Below are 7,878 nucleotides of genomic sequence, written 5' to 3'. Positions count from 1 at the left end.
CTCTTGAATATTTTGTGGACATTAAAGGCAAAAAATGCCAAGAAGATCACTGGCAGGTATGGGAGTACAGGTTCTATTGCACTGAAAACTAGGCTAATCCGGCTGGCAGGTTCAGGTCTGAAAAATACAACAAGTTCCTCTGGAGTTATATCTATTCCCACCGTTGCCCATGTGGGTAGGCTGGGGAAAATTTGATTTTTGGGGGGTGGGGGCCTGGAAAAGGGCCATATAGAAAAGGCCATTTTACAAGATTAAACCATACCCAGTGAAGCTGAGACAGGCAATAGAAATTGAGCACAATTTAGAATGTCAATCTGAGCATAGAATCTTTGGCAACATTCCACTCAGAGCTGTAATTGTGACAGTATCATGGAACTGTGAGATCCTTCTCTTACAATCATGATGATTATGATGCAAACTCATAATTCCATACCAACTCAAAGAGATGGCAGAGAGCATCGGTTAAATTCCTCAAGTTGTGGATTTATTTCAGAAAGAACTACTTACATTTTGAAAATTCACAATCAATGATCATTTTAAAATGCCATTAATAGAAACATACTGCAATAAATACAACATTATCAAAAATATTTTTTAAAAGTAATGCTTCATAGTCTATACAGCCCTGAGACAGACACTGAGTGTACAAAACGTTAAGGACACCTCTTTCCATGACAGATTGACCAGGTGAATCCAGGTAAAACCTATAATTCCTTACCGATGTCGCTTGTTAAATCCATTTCAAAATCAGTGTAGATGAAGGGGAGGAGACGGGTTAAAGAATATTTTTTAAGCCTTGACACAATTGAGACGTGGATTGTGTATGTGTGCCATTCAGAGGGTTAATGGACAAGATCAAATATTTAAGTTCTTTTGAACAGGGTATGGTACTAGGTGCTGGGCGCACCGGTTTGCGTTAAAAAAAAACGCTGCTGGGTTTTTCATGCTCAACAGTTTCCCGTGTGCATCAAGAATGGTCCACTACCCAAAAGACATTGAGCCAACTTGACACAACTGTGGCAAGCATTGGAGTTAACATGGGACCGCATCCCTGTGAAAGGCTTTCGATACCTTGTAGTGTCCATGCCCTGACAAATTGAGGCTGTTATATCGAATAGCAATACAATTCTATGGCTTGCATGTCGTCTCAAAAAAAGCATGATCACTCCCATCCTCGAGTCTGAACAGATTACATTGTAATGGCCCATGATAAAAGTAATTGTTACCAATGTGATTTAACAAAATAACTTACTTTGAATGGCTTTTTCACCCTATGGTCCAACTATGCAATAACTTACACCAGACATCTGCCAAATGTAGCATTTCCCAGAGTAACAGATTAGAATCAAATGGATAAATTACACAGCTTTTAAATGTCTAGCTTGACCTAAATCACCTCTTAAGAGTACCGTTTCTGACCTAACATTTTAGAGATCAGTCATTAGTTGGGTGAATTCATCACTTAAACGACTTAATTATACTGCTGTGTCAGTCCAATAAAAAAAATGAAATTACTGGGAAGAGTTTATAGAGGGCTCTTTGAATAGAGTTCATTAAGGATTTTGGGACCTTTGCTGTAGTTAAAACTTGTTAGTTCTAGGGTCCTTTTTTCTACATTTCCGTCTGACTGACGTGCCCAAAGTAAACTGCCTGTTGCTCAGGCCCTAAAGCCAGGATATGCAATTGGTTTTTAGGGCGGTGCTAAAATGATCTTCAGAAGTAAACAGCGGCTTTTGAGAGTCATGATAGCTTGCAGTGATGACGCAAGAAATTAAAGCTGAAAAAAGAAAGCTGGGACCCTTTGGATGACAAATAAGAGGAAGATTTTCAAAAAGTAAGTGAATATTTCATCGCTATTTGTGAATTTATGAAACCTGTGCCGGTGGAAAAATATTTTGATGTGTGGCGCCATCCTCAAACAATCGCATGGCATGCTTTCGCTGTAATAGTTCAAAGGGCTTTATTGGGATGGGAAACATATGTTTACATTGCCAAAGGAAGTGATTTTGACAAGAAACAAAAGGGAAATACAAATGTACTGTTAGCATTGCACTCAAGAAAGTTTTTAAATAATATAGATATTTTAAATGTTATTATTGGCTGTGCTGGGAAATCATAGTCACAAACCACAGTTGGATCACCTGCTACTGTCCTCCCTTCGACTTGTGACGACCCTCCCACTTTGTCTGACAGATTCTTTCTCTTTGCTTTTGTTTTCCTTTATAGGATGTCGGTGGGTGGAGCTGGGAGGGTCGTCAGTGAAATGGGACACACCTGGGCTCGGGTGTGTCCTGGGGATAAATACACTGAGGAGCCTCTCCATGCAGACTCACTGTTGGTGTTTGGGTGTGCCATTTTGTGGCTTGTTTGTTTTTGCACCTCGCAACAACCCTGATTATTACCATCTATGCACGCAACCACTCACTCACATTACTGATCACACACACACACCATTGTTAATTGTATATAGTTTACTTTTTAGTTAATAAATATATTTGTGTTATTCCTTGATCTCTGCATTGTCTCCCTTTTTGTTATGGGCTACTAGCTGATTTGTAACAAGTGGGGACCCCGACCGGGATAATAAAGTTGGTTCCTAGACATTTTGGTGTATAGTATTTTGTTGCATTATGATGGCATAATGCTAATTGGGATGTGCTTTGACGGGTATTCATTGCATAGTCTTATACGGGTTCGTATAGTGCCTTAGAGACGTATCAGTGATTTTGGTTGTCTGGTGATGTCATCAAACGATGCGTTGCCTGGAGAAGTATGCCAGTAGGCCTAATACTAGTGTCGTTGAACTAGTTGCGCTGTTTGGTAGGCCCGGTGTTGGTTGCCTTTTTGTTGTTGTAAACTTGCCACTGTGGTGGTTGGTTGTGTGCTGTGTAACATTGGTTAGTTTCCAGGCCCCTGCCCAACTCTTGCTCTACTCGCTGTTGGGACATCGGTCCTAGGAGGTGAGTACAATCTGATGTGTACCTCAGTGGGAGATAGGCTTGGCGACATGTTCCATTGGAACACGTTGGCCATGTTTTTTTGTTATTTTTGTATGGTGTCTGTGGACTGAGCGGTTGTCTTGGGGGCACATCTGTGGCTTGGGGGGAATCCGCCAGCGTGCTGGGAGGTTTTTCCATGCTAGCGGGCTACAGTGCTTAATTACCCACTGCGAATCTGCACGGAGATTAGGGTTGGGTTATTGTAGGATTTGGGAAAGCTCTTTAATGTATCTCATCTCTCTCCTGTGGTGCCCAGTGTGATTGGTGTTTCTCTTGTTGTGTGTCTGGTGTGCTCAGCAGAGGGGAGTAGTTACTTGTGATGATGGAGTCTAACGTAGACGAGTTCATTCGCATTCCATCAGAGGAACGGTTAGAATTATGTACCAAAGCACGGCTGTTAAAGATCGCTGAACACCACAAGGTTGAAATTAGTGATAAACATCTAAAAAAAATGATAGGTTGAAATTGAAGGCCAATCTGATGGAGTGGTATACTAGAAGTTACCCCTGGGGCAGCCTCACCTCCCCAGCTGTCTTCCCGTTTCGCTGCAATGGCCACTCAGTCTGTTGGCCCTACTAGTCTTCCATTCGAACAGCAGAAAGAACTGCTTCTGTTACAGCCAGAGCATGAACAAGCAAAACTTGAGCATGATCGTGTTAAGTATGAATGGGAATTGGAATTTAAACAGGATTTGGAGCGTGCGAACATCAAGCTGCGACAAAAGCGGCTAGAATTGGTTAGGGAAGGAAAGCTCTCGGGAGAGTTGCTTTGGGAAGGTGACCCTGATTTACCTAGGGGTCGCTACCTCACGCTCTTGACCCGGACACGTTTGATATTGTTGGAAACTTACGGCTGTTGGCAAAATATTATGAGAATGACCATGAGACGTTATTTTCGTTGTTTGAGCGTGTTGCTGATGCTAGGACTTGACCTGATTCTGATCGCACTATGATGTTGCAGTGTGTGTTGACTGGTAAAGCGCAGGAAGCATATACAGCTCTTGGCGTAGCTGACAGTGTCAGCTATGATAAGGTTAAAATGGCTGTTACAGATTTACGAATAGGTTCCTGAGGCTTACTGCCAGCAATTTAGAATTTAAAAAAGGCTGATAGACTCATGTTGAGTTTGCGCAAGAGTTGTTTATCTTCACAGTTTATTCACTGGCTTTCCGCCTCTGCGGTCATGACTTTTTTGATCCCCGTATTCAGAGTGAGTAGGGGGTGTTCAGTGAGATTTGGGCGTCGCCCACTGAGACACTCTGGTTTAGGGGCAGAGCTTCATTGTTCTAGGGTTGAGCCTGGCTCCCGTGGTAAAGCTTAGTTCAGTCAAGAGTGTCACTACTGTCATGGTTCAGGTAATTGGAAAAACAAATGTCCTGTTCTCAGGGCTAGGGGTAAATTCAGTACTCACGCTAACATTAACAGTGCCGGTTCTACATCCGTTCAATCCTGTCACTCCGTTTCATGCCCAGGGGCGTGTGAAAGTCCCAATTCACCCAGATTGTTTACCTTTCGTTACGGAGGGTTTTGTGTCTCTTAAGAAATAACGACCCAGTGCCAGTGTTGATCCTGAGGGACACAGGTGCCTCTGAGTCGTTTGTGTTAGTCTGTGTTACCCTTCTCTGCTGAGACTGAGTCTGGGAATAACTTGGTTGGTGAGTGTGTATGGCCTGTCTTGTCTCCACCTCTAGTGGTTTCCTCTAAGGCTTCGTTCCCGATGAGAGCGTGCAGAGTTTCCCAGAGGTGTCCTCTGCGTGCGCAGTGATGCGTTCCATGAACCGTGGCGACCTGGCCACTGCGCCTGCTAATGATAATTTTAAAGAAATCTGTCAATACTTTCCCTGTTATCCCGTTACCTGTGCCCGGCTCTGATCTAATCAAGGAGCAGAGGACTGACAACAATTTAGAGTCACATGACTGGTCACTGTATATTTTGTGTTCTGTGTTGTCCTGTAGCTTCTGTTTTCTGTTCCCTGCTGTTCTCGTTTTTTACCCCCCTCTTAAAGGTTGCTCCTTGTGTGCAAAGGTTGCTGAGGTCTGGGGAGGACTAGGTTGGCTGGGGCAGTGGTATAGTGCTAACCAGTACAGTATTTTGTACTGAACTCTACCCTGTGTATTGTCTGCAACTGTGCTCTGCCGTGATGTCCAAAAACGTGAAACATGAGAATGACATTCATATCCATAGTTTTGCATCTGTGTAGTACAGATCAGGAACCCATGATTTTAATGCGGTTGCTGGGTGTAAATCCAATATACTGTAGTTCAATAACTCACGGTGCCATGTCATAGCTGACACCCCATTCTTTCTGCAGACATCTCTGAATCTTAATTCAGAGCAGATGTTTAACAGAGTTTTTGGAAACGTGGCATAAAAACCTTAGGGAGATTTTACAGTAATTCCACTGCGAAAGTTTGCATCTGAACATTTGTTCCACTAAATTCATTTTGGTAAATTTTTCAGTGGAAATAGGTCAAATTAGTCCTTGTGCGTAGAGTTGTATGACTTGTTAAACTTTGAAATCAATGGGGTTTGTTTGGCATACATTTTAACATTTAAGAAATGTAGTCAAAGCGTAATTATGTTACCCGGGAATTGCCCAGCAGCTAAAGATGCATACATTATATCAGGCATAGTCATTGCGCGTCTCTAGGCAACTTGATTGGCAGCTCGCAGCAAAAATAAACAATTTGTTGCTTTTTTCTTAATTAGTTGAATTCCCCGCTAAGTACATAGAACCGTGGTTATTTGTGAATAACCTTATTAGCTGTTGGGACAAATGGAGCGCGGAAAATGCATATCTTGAAATGTTTTTCTGCATCCGAATTTGTCTCTAGACTGAACGTTGAGCTATTACCGACTACGACCCCATCCCTGAAAGCTAAGACTCCCAGGAACATGTACGCTTAATCTGTGTACACCTGCAACACGAACTATGCAGGACTCTGTAGATGGGAGAGTAATACATCTGCATAGAATAACTTACAGTAAAATGCTTACTTACAAGCGCTTAACCAACAACGCGATCATGGCCCTGTATAGTACTGTGCATTGCCGTGAATTCGTTCTACTTGGACTGTGAAGAGACCCCTGGTGGCATGTATTGTGGGGTATGGATGGGCGTGAGCTGTAAGTCATATGACATACAGACAATCTGGAATTTCACAACTATAAGAGAAGCAATCCTCAACCAGGCAAATCTGGCATGCATGTGATGTTAGCTCTGTATGTGCAGTCAAGGGTGAAGGCATTCTGCTCTGTTGAGCAAGCTGTAGCTTTGCTAGGTCTTAACTCTTGATCAAGACTAAGTTCCATTACACTTAGTGCAGTCAGAAAGTATTCAGATCCTTTGACTTTCCACATTAGCCTTATTCTAAAATGTATTAACCCCCCCCATAATGACAAAGCAAAATCAGGTTTAGAAATGTTCGCTAATTTATTGAAAAATCACATTTACATAAGTATTCAGACCCGTCACTCAGTACTTTGTTGAAGCACCTTTGGTAGCGATTACAGCCTTGAGTATGACGCTACAAGCTTGGCACACCTGTATTTGTGGAGTTCCTCAAGTTCTGGCAGGTTGGATGGGGAGCTTTGCTGCATAGCGATTTTCAGGTCTCTCCAGAGATGTTTGATCGGGTTCAAGTCCAGGCTCTTGCTGTGTCAGTCAAGGACATTCAGAGACTTGTCGCAAAGCCACTCCTGTGTTGTCTTGGCTGTGTGCTTAGGGTCGTTGTCCTGTTTGAAGGCGTACGTTTTCACTAGTCAGGTTCTGAGCGCTCTTGAGCAGGTTTGTCAAGGAGCTCTGTACTTTGCTCCATTCATCATTCACGCAATCCTGACTTGTCTCCCAGTCCCTGCCACTGAAAAACATCCCCACAGCATGATGCTGCCAGCACCATGCTTCACCGTAGGGATGTTGCCAGGTTTCCTCCAGATGTGACACTTGGCATTCAGGCCAAAGAGTTTCATCTTGGTTTCATCAGACCAGAGAATCTTGTTTCTCATGGTCTGCGAGTCTTCAGCTGCCTTTTGGCAAACTCCAAGCAGGCTGTCATTTGCCTTTTGAGGACATTCAGAGGCTTGTCCGGAAGTCACTCCTGCGTTGTCTTGGCTGTGTGCATCAGGTCATTGTCCTGTTGGAAGGCGTAACCTTAAATTAAGAAAATAGTGGCTTCTGTCTGGCCACTCTACCACAAAGGCCTAATTGGTAGAGTGCTGCAGAGATGGTTGTACTTCTGGAAGGTTCTTCCATCCACACAGAAGAACCCTGAAGCTCCTTAAGAGTGACCATTGGGTTCTTGGTCCCCTCCCTGACCCTTCTCCCCTGATTGCGCAGTTTGGCTGGGCGGCCAGCTCTAGGAAGAGTCTTGGTGGTTCCAAACAGCTTCCATTTAAGAAAAATGGAAGCCACTGTGTTTTTGGGGACCTTCAATGTTGCAGAAATATTTTTGTACCCTTCCCCAAATCTGTGTCTACGGACAACTCCTTCAACCTCATGGCTTGGTTTATGCTCTGAGATGCACTGTCAACTGTGGGACTTTTATATAGACAGGTGTTTACCTTTCCAAATCATGTCCAATCAATTGAATTTACCACAGGTGGACTCCAAGTTGAAGAAACATGTCAAGGATGATCAATGGGAACAGGATGCACCTGAGATCAATTTTGAGTCTCATAGAAAAAGGTCTGAATACTTATGCAAATAAGGTATTCCTGTTTTTTGTTTCTCAAAACCGGTTTTCACTTTACCCAAAAGCGGTTCAACAGAAATCTGCACAGCTCGGCATCACTGTCAACAAAGCAGCATGATGAGTTGTTCAGAAACATACAACACCTTTTCCATAAAATATATTCGAATTTTAAAACTAGTTTTCATTGA

This window comes from Oncorhynchus mykiss, chromosome 25 (assembly GCF_013265735.2).
Source record: "Oncorhynchus mykiss isolate Arlee chromosome 25, USDA_OmykA_1.1, whole genome shotgun sequence".
NCBI classification, from domain to species: domain Eukaryota; kingdom Metazoa; phylum Chordata; class Actinopteri; order Salmoniformes; family Salmonidae; genus Oncorhynchus; species Oncorhynchus mykiss.
The sequence above is the reverse complement of the archived record's forward strand: the minus strand, read 5'-3'. Positions refer to the sequence as shown.